This window comes from Lissotriton vulgaris, chromosome 2_1 (genome assembly GCF_964263255.1).
Source record: "Lissotriton vulgaris chromosome 2_1, aLisVul1.2, whole genome shotgun sequence".
Lineage (NCBI taxonomy): Eukaryota > Metazoa > Chordata > Amphibia > Caudata > Salamandridae > Lissotriton > Lissotriton vulgaris.
Window position 1 is genome coordinate 1,885,528,426 of NC_141687.1, and position 15,722 is coordinate 1,885,544,147.

Here is a 15,722-nt window from a genome sequence, read left to right on the forward strand (position 1 = left end):
CCTGGCCCTTCCTGCACAGTGCTCCTTACATGGCTTAGATTATGGTTTCCATCTCCTGGCATATGGGCAATGGAGATCACCGGACCATCCCTGCACATGGGCAATGACCTGATCGGTGTGAACAATTCTCCTCCCATCTCACTCAGGAAGTCTTCTCAGTAAGGCTCCCACTGGACCTTAATCCCTCCAACGCTCTCCTCTTCCTCACAGGGAACACTTATTTTGGCAATCAGGCAGAAGCTGGTGCTCAAAGCTCAAGGGCAGGTGGTCTTCATTTTCCGGGTGTTGTCTCCTCACCCAGCAGGGCGACTAGCAGGCCTTTGCCCACAGTACTGGTCACAGGCATACGCGTTGCAGAGCTTCCTTTTCATACACAGCCACCTAGCTGCTTGGCTGATGCTACATTTTTGTATCATCTCCTTGAAATCCTTTTCAAGACACCCAAAGTAATTATAGTCTGAGTTTTTGGAAGTTTTATGCTGGGGTTCTGCTTCTTTTGAAGTGTACATGTTTCCTTTTCTTCTTTCCTCTTGAAACACTGTCAGTCACAGTAGAAAGACTCCAAAGTTAATAGACCCATAACAGAGTTCATGTCAGCCTCAGTGATCTATGCATCAAAAGTTTAATCCCAGGGTCCCACCCCCTACCCTTTATGATTCCCTTTTCAGCCCCATATCCTTCCTGTGATGTGTCCAGGCCCCTTCCTTGTGATCTATCACTGAACAAAAGAGCACCCTTTGGAAGTATAAAAGGAGTGTCTCTTCCTACTTTCCGCCAGTGGTGTATCCCACCTAGCTCACAGGAATGCAGCAATGCGTCTGTCTGGGGGGTTTCCTCTTCTCGTCATTTCTTCACCAGGCAGGCTTGGGCTTTCCAAATTTGTCCCCAAGGACCTTTATGTAATGTATTGCAGGCACAAATACACTAATACTGTTACCTCCATGCATTGTGCCGCTACAGACACACATGCATTCAGCACACGCATTCACTCTTTTCTGAATTTTAAACGCTATTTGCAAACAGACAGTGCCAGCACACACACTCACCATGAGTGCTGCACAACACTTCACCCTTCATGCATTCATTGTGCACACACTGCATAGCACGACATCTGTCATGTTGTGTATTCCTCCCAGGAATGCATACACCCAGTACATGAACTAACCACACGTATACTGCACAGTACTGCTCTATTTATTTACTGTATCCTTTTCAGGTACACATGCATCCAGCGCAGAGTCACTACTTCAACGCTGTACAGCACTCCACATCTACCTGATATAGGCTAAGGGCGAGTTAAGCACACAGCTGCAACACTTTTAAAAAGGCGAATGAATTTTACAAAAAAAAAAAAAAAAAATTTTTTACAAAAAGGCGAATGAGACTGTAAGCCTCACTCCAGTGACAAAAGGTAAAAAGGACCTGTCCACTTCTACTGATCACTACACGGTATGCTGCCACCACTGTGCTCAGGCTGCTAAACTCCTGGAAAAGGCAGTAACCCTCCACCACTATGAGGGTAGCACTTTGGGTGTCTGTCCTAGATCAACAAGACCGCAAAGCATGAGACAGTCCTATGTCATGATTTGTGTTTGCTTATGACAAAAAATCAGCATTAGGGATCCAGCCAACATTACAGTTGGGCACTTAGGGCAGAGATACATGTCTTTAACCATGCAGAGGAATTTTCAGTTTCAACACCCACTAAATGTTGTTATGCTTATATACTTATGAATCATTTGAGCATAAATGTTATCTCAAAAGTTATTCATTTAAATCTTTTTTGCACTGGTGGACTATATTGTGTAGGAGAGTATGGTCTGCTTCCTATGGTACCCCCACTTTTTGCGGTAATTCTCTGTTTTTTTACTTTAGTGTGGCTGTGGCCCTGCTAATCAGGCCCACAGCCCAGCTGTTCTCTCTCTAAATTGATACCATGTACTTTAGGTACATACCAGATTGGTTACTGGCTCTCCCTCGTGAGCTACTGTATAGTGTACCATAGGTACTCAGGGCATAGGTGCACCCTAGGCCTACCAGGCTGGCTGGCTATAGTTTGCCCGTCAAATACTGCTTCCTCGAATTCATCCAGATTCTCTGTTACTGGGGACATATTAGATGACAGGATGTCTCGGAAAGAGTTTATGTTTATGCGATTCCAGTTTCTAGAGGCAATCTCTGGAAAAGTAGTGAGTTTGAGTTGTGTGTGCTCGTCGAGTGAGAACTTAATTAAATGATGGTCTAACTATATGCATAGTGTTATGGAGAGATTACATGTGGTAAGCTTGATGGTCCAGATTTGATCCAGGGTGTGGCCCTTAACATGTTTAGGGTCAAATACGTGTTGGGCAAGATATAGGCTGTGCAACATGTTTATCAGGCCCCTGAAATATTAGTCCCCCTTCTCCTCATTTGCCTAGTAGTTCAGGTCTCTCAGAAGCATGATTTTCACATGGTCTATACCTAATGAGGACAAAGTATCGGCCATCTATTTGGGGAATTCCTGCATGTGATCTGGCGTCTATACATAAGGACACACACCAGTGAGAAGATAGATGATTCCAGTTTAATTGTGATACTATCAACAGATGGGAATTGTGACAGAGTAAGTTTGGTGAAAGTCAGATGTCTTTTAATTACTGCTGCCACTCATCCCTCTTTTTTCCCTGATGGTCTATTTGTCTTTAGAATGTAGTAGTTTCCTAGTACAGCTGCTTTTATATCTGGCATAGATTCTTCCATTAACCATGTTTCAGTCATTAGCAAGATGTCAGGGAATTCTGTGTTTAATAAATCGAATATCTCTAACTGATGTTTGACCATAGACCGTGTGTTGAGATATATGATCGTAAGACCGTTGGTTACCCGATGGCAATTGTCAGAACTCCTTTCAGAGGGCCACAGGGCATGCAGGGCCTACTGGGCCCAACCACAGTGGCTGGGGCCATTCACTCCTGATGTCCTGGGCCCCGACCTCCTACGGATGCTGAGCAACTGGGCCAAGTACCCCTTCTGCACTTAACTCTCAGTGGTAGCTGTGGCTGAACAATCAAAGTCTCCCTTGGGGGAGGGGAAGTACAAATTCTGTAACATGAGTACGACTTATAACTCAAAGTGCACACAGTACGAACAATAATTCAGTGTCCAGTAATAATTTCTTTTATAAGAAAAATAAGTATTTTATTTCAAACTCTACAGATTCAAAGTAATAACAAAATTCATGAGTAATAACTCAATCCCCTTGAGGTCGGGGCTCAAGGAGTTGGCAGGCAAATCCCTGTCCCACCCTCTTCCTGATAACGTGGCTGGGGTTATTTCTCATTTACTGGTAGCTGCATCCAGAGAACGATTACTAGTAAGCCGTACTCAAGAGTTTCCATTTGACTCCTTAATAATTAGTCAATTGTCTATGATGCCACAGCACCATTAGCAGCTATTTCTCCAGGGCCCCACAGGTCCATTTGCATTCTTACCCGCTCCGGCAGATGGTAGCCTTCAGTGGTGCAGCAAGTGCCTTATATACGTTTGCTATAGAACCCTGATCCTGTTTGGCAAAGGGAGGCTGTTTACGTTTCACGTGGCAGCAACCAGTAGGCGCAGGCTGTCTCCTCTGAGTATTGCTGTTGGTTTGTTCCAGCGATCGGAGCTGCTCCTCCTCAACAGGTAAGTCAATGTTCCCCTCATGGGGGGGGCAAGATCCAATATTCTGACTCTTAACTGGAGCCCAGAAAGGATGTAGCGTCTATGACGGCATCCTTGCAGTCCTCAGGGAATCAGTCTGGGGCAGGTATTAGTATGTAGGCTTGTTCTTTCAGTTACAGCTGCAATTTTTCCACCCCAGCAGCAACCCAAAGTCTTGGTCAGAATGTTACAGGCATCCCCTCCTGGTATAGGGGGTCACCACTGTACACTCGTTCTCAGCACAGATTCTTCCGGTGTGATTGCCCTTATCACACCAGACCCTCCTGGTATACGGGGGTGCAGATAAAGGTGTACAAAAGTCACAAGTCTCTTGGCCCAATAAGTTAGACTATGGTACACTCTGGCATACTGGGTTCCACAACAAGGAAATACGGGCCTGGCCCTTCCTGCACAGTGCTCCTTACATGGCTTAGATTATGGTTTCCATCTCCTGGCATATGGGCAATGGGGATCACCGGACCATCCCTGCACATGGGCAATGACCTGATTGGTGTGAACAATTCTCCTCCCATCTCACTCAGGAAGTCTTCTCAGTAAGGCTCCCACTGGACCTTAATCCCTCGTACACTCTCCTCTTCCTCACAGGGTACACTTATTTTGGCAATCAGGCAGAAGCTGGTGCTCAAAGCTCAAGGGCAGGTGGTCTTCATTTTCCGGGTGTTGTCTCCTCACCCAGCAGGGCGACTAGCAGGCCTTTGCCCACAGTACTGGTCACAGGCATATGCGTTGCAGAGCTTCCTTTTCACACACAGCCACCTAGCTGCTTGGCTGATGATACATTTTTGTATCATCTCCTTGAAGTACTTTTCTAGACACCAAAAGTAATTATAGTCTGAGTCTTTGAAGTTTTAGGCTGGGGTTCTGCTTCTTTTGAAGTGTACATTTTTCCTTTTCTTCTTTCCTCTTGAAAGACTGTCAGTCACAGTAGAAAGACTCCAAAGTTAATAGACCCATAACAGAGTTCATGTCAGCCTCAGCGATCTATGCATCAAAAGTTTAATCCCAGGGTCCCACCCCCTACCCTTTATCATTCCCTTTTCAGCCCCATATCCTTCCTGTGATGTGTCCAGGCTCCTTCCTTGTTATCTATCACTGAACAAAAGAGCACCCGTTGGAAGTATAAAAGGAGTGTCTCTTCCTACTTTCCGTCAGTGGTGTATCCCACCTAGCTCACAGGAATGCAGCAATGCGTCTGTCTGGGGTGTTTCCTCTACTCATCATTTCTTCACCAGGCAGGCTTGGCCTTCCCAAATTTGTGCCCAAGGTCCTTTATGTAATGTATTGCAGGCACAAATACACTAATACTGTTACCTCCATGCATTGTGCCACTACAGACACACATGCATTCAGCACACGCATTCACTCTTTTCTGTATTTCTATACGCTATTTGCAAACAGACAGTGCCAGCACACACACTCACCATGAGTGCTGCACAACACTTCACCCTTCATGCATTCATTATGCACACACTGCATAGCACTACATCTGTCATGTTGTGTATTCCTCCCAGGAATGCATACACCCAGTACATGAACTAACCACACATATACTGCACAGTACTGCTCTATTCATTTACTGTACCCTTTTCGGGTACACATGCATCCAGCGCAGAGTCACTACTTCAACGCTGTACAGCACTCCACATCTACCTGATGTAGGCTAAGGGCGAGTTAAGCACACAGCAGCAACACTTTTAAAAAGGCGAATGAGACTGTAAGCCTCTCTCCAGTGACAAAAGGTAAAAAGGACCTGTCCACTTCTACTGATCACTACACGGTATGCTGCCACCACTGTGCTCAGTCTGCTAAAATCCTGGAAAAGGCAGTAGCCATCCACCACTATGAGGGTAGCACTTCGGGTGTCCGTCCTAGATCAACAAGACCGCAATGCATGAGACAGTCCTATGTCATGATTTGTGTTTGCTTATGACAAAAAATCAGCATTAGGGATCCAGCCAACATTACAGTTGGGCCTTAGGGCACGGATACATGTCTTTAACCATGCAGAGGAATTTTCAGTTTCAACACCCACTAATTTTTGCTATGCTTATATACTTATAAATCAATTGAGCATAAATGTTATCTCAAAAGTTATTCATTTAAATCTTTTTTGCACTGGTGGACTATATTGTGTAGGAGAGTAGGGTCTGCTTCCTATGGTACCCCCACTTTTTGCTGTGATTCTCTGTTTTTTTACTACTTTAGTGTGGCTGTGGCCCTGCTAATCAGGCCCACAGCCCAGCTGTTCTCTCTCTAAATTGATACAATGTACTTTAGGTACATACCAGATTGGTTACTGGCTCACCCTCATGAGCCACTGTGTAGTGTACCATAGGTACTCAGGGCATAGGTGCACCCAAGGCCTAACAGGGGCTACAGCATGTATTGTGCCACCCCTGGTTTGCCTTCCAAACTGAACCCACAGGTCTGTTCATACAGCCTGGGTAAGGTGGTGTAATCATCCCTTACTTAGATATAGTATACCTATATCTATATATACATATAGACACATATACACCTATAAGTCACTCCTATGACAGGCCTTAACAATCCTGGAGGCAGAGTGCTTGGTTTTATGTGAGAGGATACCCTAGCATGAGCTGAGCCCCTCTGCAGCTTTCGGAACCATCTCCTTGTAGCTGTTCTATGATATAGCCATACGATATACTCAAGTGCATTATAATCCTCGCGGTTAATGCTAACTTTGGTTTGGTTTTATCAAAAAACATGTTGTGTAAGGTGTCAAACACTTTGGAATACTACCCCCCACCCCCACCGGTCCTGGCGGCGGGGGTGGCATTCCACCCTTTTAGATGGAGAAGACATGTAGTTACTGGTTTACCCAGTTAAAGTTAAACAGAGCCTCAGTATCACAAAATGGATGCTGCTGCAATAGACATAAGTCTGACCTCCTGTTGCTGGACGAAACTCCGGCAGGGGAGGCCTGGACAATAGGTTTTCTGTCCAAGGAGGTGCTGGCGCTTCCCCAGACAGGCTTTTGTGTATTGGGGCAGGGAGGGCTGCATTCAGTGAATGCTTTCCAGACACTGCCTGGGGCACACAAGGTGCTCCATGCATTTCCCAGTTCAAACCGGTTGCTGGGGCACTCTGCCCCTGCTCTAGCGCGAAACTGGACAAAGGGAAAGGGGTGTAAGCACCCCCTTCCCAGGTCCACCAATAGGAGGGACATTAAGGGTAGTCCAGCCCCTAAACTTAGTATAAGTATAGGAACCCAGTCACTAGGAGTTTAGATTACCCTGGACAAAACTTTGAAATATAAATCCTGGACCTTCGACATTCCATTTTGACTGGAAGACAGAAGCCATCTCCCTTGTGGCCAAGGAGTGACCACCCTGTTCAAACAGGCACCAACAGCAACTTTTCCAGTCTGCATTTTCGAGGCTCCTGCCGGATCCCGAAGGATCTGTGACATAGGACATGGACTTTAGGTACATACCAGATTGGTTACTGGCTCACCCTCGTGAGCCACTGTGTAGTGTACCATAGGTACTCAGGGCATAGGTGCACCCTAGGCCTACCAGGGGCTGCAGCATCTATTGTGCCACTCCTGGTTTGCCTTCCAAACTGAACCCACAGGTCTGTTCATACAGCCTGGGTAAGGTGGTGTAATCATCCCTTACTTAGATATAGTATACCTATATCGATATATACATATAGACACATATACACCTATAAGTCACTCCTATGACAGGCCTTAACAATCCTGGAGGCAGAGTGCTTGGTTTTATGTGAGAGGATGCCCTAGCATGAGCTGAGCCCCTCTGCAGCTTTCGGAACCATCTCCTTATAGCTGTTCTATGATATAGCCATACCATATACTCAAGTGCATTATAATCCTCGCGGTTAATGCTAACTTTGCTTGGTTTTATCAAAACATGTTGTGTAAGGTGTCAAACACTTTGGAATACTACCCCCCACCCCCACCGGTCCTGGCGGCGGGGGTGGCATTCCACCCTTTTAGAGGGAGAAGACATGTAGTTACTGGTTTACCCAGTTAAAGTTAAACAGAGCCTCAGCATCACAAAATGGATGCTGCTGCCATAGACACAAGTCGGACCTCCTGTTGCTGGACGAAACTCCGGCAGGGGAGGCCTGGACAATATGTTTTCTGTCCAAGGAGGTGCTGGCGCTTCCCAAGACAGGCTTTTGTGTATTGGGGCAGGGAGGGCTGCATTCAGTGAATGCTTTCCAGGACTCTAGAATGGTATTATTTAACCTGCAGTGGAGGAACAGTGGGTCAAGTAAGCTGACCATAGTACAACATCTGATTTGAACTTGGCCTGAGGAAGATCGTTTGGCCCTGGGACTCCTTAGGCTCTGGGTTTTCTTATAGCACATAATATCCTATTTTTTTGTTTTTCTAGTATCACTTTAGTCTCTATCATTAAATCATTGTTTTCACATGGCCCTCGATTATTAATTCATTAATTGCGTAGTGGACTGGAGGGTTAAGGCAGGGTCTGCTTGGGCCCTTAGCTTCCAGAGATGGTGTCACGGAGTTGGCTGGGCTGAGGAAGTTGGGACAATCGTCCCTATTAATGCAGTCGCTAAAATGAGATAATGAAAACGGGCTCCATTCGTCTGCACTGCTGATTTCACTGCCATGGCCGCTTCTGCCTTGTAAGTCCCTGTTTACGAGAGAACAGAATTGCTTTGCGTTGGTATTGTTGCTTTCATAAATAAGCTTCAGCAAAAACTGATCCGAGACGGTTTGTTTTTCACTTTTTATTGCAAGCTTAAACACTGTTTGAGCTTGCTTGTAATTGTTGGATAAAATTTTGTTTCCTGGGCTCTTCATTGACAAACTGAGGGATTGGTTTCTTTGTGCCTTTAGTTTTTTTGTAGCTGGTGAGATGCGAAATTGGACTGCTTGTTGCCCGGCGCTCCTCTTGGATGGAACTTCTTTGAATAATTGGTTTATGAAGCTAACCCAGGCACCGATGACAGAAGAATCTTTATTCGATAATGAGTGTAGTAGAGCTCTACATTTTTCCATCAGTGGGAGAGCAGGCTGTCCGACCATTTTATTCGCCTTAAGTTCTCTGTTTGACAACCAAAGTATGAGCAAGTTCCTGATGACATGGGATGTTGGCGGATAGAGTTATGATTTGAGGCCGATGGTCGCTCTCACCTTGAGGTGCAATTTGATAGCTCTCGATCAAAGTATTTCCCTGCTCCCTAAAGAAAAGTCTAAAAAGGAGTGGACTCGGCCATCTGAACGTGCCCAGGCGGGAGGATTGTCCGTGTGAAAACACCTATTCCATATGGTGAATACTACACTACAAAGCTGGATGACTGCATACTCCCCCAGTTTCGATGGTCTATTTCCTGCGGGGGTTGATTGTAAAGCGAGATGTGGGGGAACCATTGAAGAAGCAATCCCTATATCCTCCGAGGGATTACAATAAAGGTTGGTGTTGAAAATCTCCTGATATTATGCTAGGTATGCTCCCGTACTCACTTAGTAGGTTACAAACGATGTTGGTCAAACGATCCATTTTGGATTTTTTCTTGATGGTGCCCGGAGAGATATAAACATTGAGAAGGAGCAACTGGCTATCAGTGGCTATCAGTGGGAGGGCTTCCCAACATGATCCTGGTGACCCAGTCTTTTTCGAATTGTATCTACTTAATGCGTTAGGAAAGTTAGGTTGATACTTAAATCATAAGGCTGCCATTTGGCCTGCCGAACTTAGACCATCTTGAGGCAAGGGATGTAAATTCCAGGTAGCCTTCGATGGGGATACTGTCTTCCACCTAAGTTTCCTGTAAGAGGATAATGTCATGTTCCTTAAAAAGCCAAGGATAGCTGCAAATTACTATTCCCACTCCAGTGAGTGCAATAGTAGGGAAAGTAAATACTTCATATATAAATATAAATAACATAAATATTAATACCAATTACAAAATAATTAAAATATTTTACAATTTTATAAAATATTTTAATTAATCAATTAAAATTACAAATAAAAATTATCTAATTATAAAAATTACCTACTAATACTAATTATTTACCAATTACCAATACATTAATTTACAATAAAAAAATAATTAAAAATTAGACACAAAACAATATTTAAAATTTTTAATTATTTACAATTAAATTACTTCCCAAGCTATTCTCCTATAAACACACAACCCACTACAGAAAATAATGTAATAAAAGTAACATAGTTATCAATTAATCAATTACAATAAATTACAAGTTATATTTTAATTAATTACCAATTAATAATTATTTAACAATTAATCCTAAATAAATACCAATAAATAAAATAACATATTTAATTAATTATAATTAAATTACTTCCCACCCTATTCCCCTATAAACCCACAACCCGCTACAGAATTATATTACACAACAATTAAAAATTAATATTAACTTACCTTAAATTCAATATTTTTGTTGTCTATATTCTGTCTAGTCGATATTATGTCCATTCTATATTTTTGATTCGATATTATGCCCATTCTATTTGTTATTAAAATTTTCTAGCCGATATTTCAGTAGTCTATATTCTGTCTAGTTGATATTATGTCTATGCTATATTTTTTACTCGATATTATGTCTAGTCGATAATAAAAACTCGATATTTTGACTCTATACCGGAGAAAACTGACTTGGATTCTGGGCAGACTGCAAAGTTGGCAAAGAGACGACTTTAGAGGTGATAACTTGAAAAGTAGCCTGTTCTGCTTGAGCAGTCTGTTGGTCAGGAAGTAACAGACCAGAGGTCTGATGTGAAAGACTGTTGTCTGGGGCATCTATGAAAAATAATTCTTACGTTACTGGGAGAGTTGATGGCGACAAGCTGTCAGACCCACCTGTGGATGTGTGGATCATGGGCTGAACCAAAATTTGATGCGACACTGCCGCTATTGTCGTGGGAGAGGGAGGCTGAGACTTATCTGAGATACTAGATTTACTCTTTGAGGCTTTCGCTGGTGCTGGCATCCTGAAGTAGTCCCTCAATGAAGTCCTTTTTATTGCTGGCTTTATGAGTTCTGAGGGGCCTGATTTTGGCACTTCGTTGGTTGGGTATTCCTGGGCCGCGACTACATTCCTTGCAGCCTGGTGCAGTGGGGAGTTTAAAGGATTGAACTTGCAGCAAGGTTTGCCACAATTGTGATTTGTGCCCTGAATGTTAAGGTCTTAGATTTACTGGTGATTGGGATTGGTTAAGGGCCTCTGTGGCTACTACCGAGAGTTTGAGCTATTTTTGGTGGGCCTTGTTGGAGCTTTCCTCACTCTCCCCGATCTCATTCTTGTGGGGTATTTACTGGTAAGAGCGGCTGACTGCCTTCCTGATGGTTTGTTGTTGGTAAGATGTTAAGTCTTCTACTTTGCAAAAGGCTATTATTTTTGGCTATTTAAGGTATTAATTAGCCCACCTAGGCAGCTGGATTTGATGAATACTGGGCAAGCTGAGCTGCCGGGGGACAGCTGGGGTACAACCTGGATATCTTGTGGGCTCCCTCTCCCGGTCCTCTTGTTGTGGGATTGCAGTTAGTTATTTTGGAGATAGTAATCCGTGGGACGTCTAGCTTCTGAGATGAAGCTGGAGTGGGACTGCGGAGGATTAGATTAAAGGCTGGGCCTGCTCTGTGACTGCGGCCGGGGGACGAGGTGACAAGATGAAAGGAGTTGTGATGGGGTAGAGATGATGATGGCGAGGTGATGGAAAGCTAATGCAGGGAAGAGGCAAGTGAGGCACTCAAGGCTGAACTGCTGGCTGCACCTGATCTAGTCAGGCCCCTCCGCAAGTCACCAACGGCTCGCACTTGCTGCGGCCACCTCTGAGACTTTTTCCTCTTTCTAGGTGTGCTACAAAATGCAAAAAGCATGAAAAGAAATAAAGATATTTCTCTTTGTTACACCTCCCCTGGGAAGGTGTAGCATTTTCTGGTCTACCACTATTGTAAATCTGGGAAAGCGCCAAAATACATTGGTGGATGCATGGAAACATCCATGCTCCACCCATGGAACGCCTCTCTGGGGCAGAGTAACGCAAGGTAGCAACGTGTGCTGCCTTGCGTCACTCCAGATTTAACAATCACTACAAGGCGACGCAAGTTAGACTTGCATTTCTTGATAAATCTGACTGCAGTGTTGCATTGCCTTTGTGTTGCCTTGCTTGATGCAAGGGCAACGCAACACTATGATAAATCTGACCCAAGATGCTTAAAGGGTCACAGTAATGGAACATACTGAATAGGCACCCTTTAGTGCTCCATATTGGTCCTATAAACAAGAACCTTCAACAAACGATATCAGATCAGCCACTTCTAAGGGAGTCTCTTTTATGTCTGGTCTTGGTAAGTTGTATAACTCAATTGCTGCTTTCCAGTCCTGCTCAGGTTAATCAGCAAGTAAATCACCATACCTGCCTTCCCAGGGTGTTTTTGAAATAGGAAGCAGTGTGGCTGTATTCAGTAGGCCTAATTCATAAAGGTAAACTTAAACTTTTGTGAAAGTTTACAATTGTTTGCTGTTCACAAAGGGAGTTATGAGTAGCATATGTACGAGTCCAGAATCTGCACTCAAAAAGATAAATATTTTTATGTGTGGAGACTCCACACGCGTAAAGATGCTACTCATAAATCCATTTGTAAATAGGAAGCAATTGTCGTGTAAGTTTACCTTTCTGAATCAGGCCTAATGTGTTTCACCTTCTCATTGAAATATTCTCAGCTGCATGAATGGTTTTATCATGATGAGTCAATCTGCTGTTAATCAAATGTTGTGTTCTAGTTCTTGTCAACAAAATGAGGAAAATATACAATTAATGTATGTCTCATCGCTAGTCTTTCACTTTGTTCAATGGCAACACAAACTACTTCAACTGATTTCAATTATCCTGGAAGATTTACCGCTCCCAGATCCAATACAACGGACACCTATGCTGTTGGATGCATTAGACCTCCATGTCTCAGGGTGGGTCAGAATTTACATCCATTTCTCTCATGACAGTACAGATAAAATGTTAGATTGTAATCTGGCATTCCTTGTGTTGGTGCACAGCACAGAATCTCTATAAAAAATATGAATGCATTCGTGCATTTTCTGTCGCATGCACCGGATCTTGCATATTAGTGTGGGTCAACTTTACTAAAGGTTTTGCCAATCGAGGAAAAGTTGTGAATCTACTGACAACAGTAGCCAACAATTCCAAGAAACATCCAAACCTCCTTCTGGATGGTTGGTGGGCTAATTTACAAAATTGTAGACACTCATTCTGTTGAGACTTTCCTCGCACCTTTTCAATTTGATGTCCGAGATAGAACACATTCTTTTTTAATTACTAAATTTTGTTGGGGAGGCCTTATGTCCGCTGTCACCTATATGATGTTAAAAGGCAACTGTATCAAATTTACAACCCACTGTGGTTTTAGTTGCAATAAGTAAATCATCTATGTATTACAACAAGACTGAATTAAAAGTCAACTTCAAACTCTCCAGATCTTTCTTTAAAATGTGATAAATAATTTAAGGACTTTCTCCATAGCCTTCTGAAATTCTACACAACACAAGACTTTATTTGAAAATTAGAATACAAAGAGAAACTAACAGTCCTCATGGAAGGAAATAGAAAATAACTCTTGGCATAAGTCGATGACTGTATGACATGCTGTTGAATTTGACACAAAATCATTGCTAGATTTGGTACCACAGAAAACATGGGTTAACAATTGTATTTATCTTTGAGGACATCTTGGACAATTCTCCATTTCTCACTGGGTTTCATTATTCCCATCACATTAGAGTTACAAGGACTAGCAAGTACCTTCTCGAGGATTCCTTGCTCAATTGTTTTTCCAGTAACTGGCTTCAGTCCCTCTTCTGCTTCTTTGGTAAATTTACACTGTTTAGTTCTAGGTAAAACTGCATCTTGTCTCACTTTTATTTTTACTGGCTCAGCTTTTTTTTATCAGACTGTTCTCTTCTCCAGAGTATCCTCCATCTAATTCTTGGCAGTATTCCTTAAATCAAAAGGCAGGTCATCTTTTCGCAAAGCTGGAAATAACAGAATCTACAAAAAGTTTGAACCCCAACCAACCGTCACCGACCTCCTCAGCCTCCTTGCTCCCACAGAGTCATCCCTTGGCCATCTGCTCACCACCTGGGACCAACTCACCACACAAAACATCACACCCATCATGAACTCCATCCACTCTGGAGTACCCATGGATCGCTGTCCCCACTACATCTTCAACCTCAGGAGCAAGGTGATCAGCAACAAACTCACTGCCATCTTCAAGGCACCCATCACCAAAGCCACCTTTCCCAGAGAATGGAAACATGCGGAAGTCCAACCACTATTCAAGAAACTGTCCGCCGGCCCCAGTGATCTCAAGAACTACTGTCCCGTCTCTTTACTTCCCTTTCCCCCCAAAATCATTGTAAAGGCCATCAATCCCCAACTCACAGAACACCTAAAGAACAACAATCTTCTGGATACCAACGACAGCACCAACCATAGCACTGAAACTGCCCTGATTGCTACCACCACTGACATTAGAACCATTCTCAACTGGGAGGATATGGCAGCCCTGAACCTCCTCGACCTTTCAACAGTGTTTGACACAGTATCCCACCACACCCATATCAAGATGCTTCACCATATCGGAGTCCAAGTAGTCGCCCTCAAATGGATTGCGTTCTTCCTCATCAGTAGAACCCAGAGAATCTGTCTAGCAACCTTCACCTAAGAACATTATCTGTGGCGTCCCTCCACCCCACACTGTTCAACACCTACATGACCTCCTTGGCTAACATCGTCAGAACCCATGGACTAAACATCATATCCTATGCAATCGATACCCAGCTCATCCTCTCACTATCAAAAGACCACATCACAACAATGGCCAATTTCAACAGATACACAATGAGAGCCACTAACTGGTTGAAGGACACCTGCCTAAAACTCAAAAGAGACAAAAGGGCTAATCTTTGGAAACAGTTTGTTCCTTTATCATTGTTTGACCAATAAATGTGATGTTTTAATATGTTGATGTAGACAGTGCTATAATAGCATTTTTTTAACCTTATAACTCTTTTTAACATTTGATTGTATATTTTTGCAAAAATTGAAAGTGAATTCCTTGTTGTTTCATATAACATGTTCAATGTTACTATGAATTTTTAACTTTTATAAAATAAATGAATGATATTTTACATAAACTTTTGTCCGTGTACATGAGGTTTCTATAGTACTTGTGGGTCCAACAGATTGTTTTAGTTGTAAATTTGGTAACCCGTACAATACTGCAAATCCCTTGGTGTCCAATGAAAACGTCCCCCTAGGGATGTATTTTACTCAAGATTTACTAAATCCAGGAGAAGCAGTTCTGTATTTTGTATAATCTTTGGAAACAACACCTTACCATGGGGCTTGTCCTGGTGGCCTTCTGAACTAGGACCCTCACCCACTCCAACAGACCATGTCCAAAATGTTAACTTCATCCTGCACAGCAAACTCACTATGAAAATCCAGATCAATGCAGCTTCTTCACCCTCTACATGCCTCGTAAGATCTTCAAATGGTTACACTTCAACACCAGATGATCAATCTCTCAAGCCGTAGGCAACAGCTGGCTTGACTATGGCAACACACTCTGTGTAGTAATATCTTTGCACCTCCTAGAGAGACTGCATACCATACAGAACTCTGTGGCCAGATTCATCCATGTCCTCCCAAAGGAAAACCAAATCACCCCCAACTCCACTAGCGCCCTATTCAGAAGAGATGTCAATTCAAGATGCTGATCCACACCTACAAAGTCCTACACAACCTAGGACCTGAATACATCAATCACTGCCTGAACTTCCACCAACCTTCCTGACACCTAAGCTCTGCTTCCCTCACTCACCCTCCATCCGCCGAATCAACAGAGGAGGGCGTTCTTTGTCGAACTTCTATTCGAAGTCCTGGTACGACCTCCCCTTCACCTTCGGACCTCTTCCACTCTGCTGGAATTCAGGAGAGGACTCAAGACCA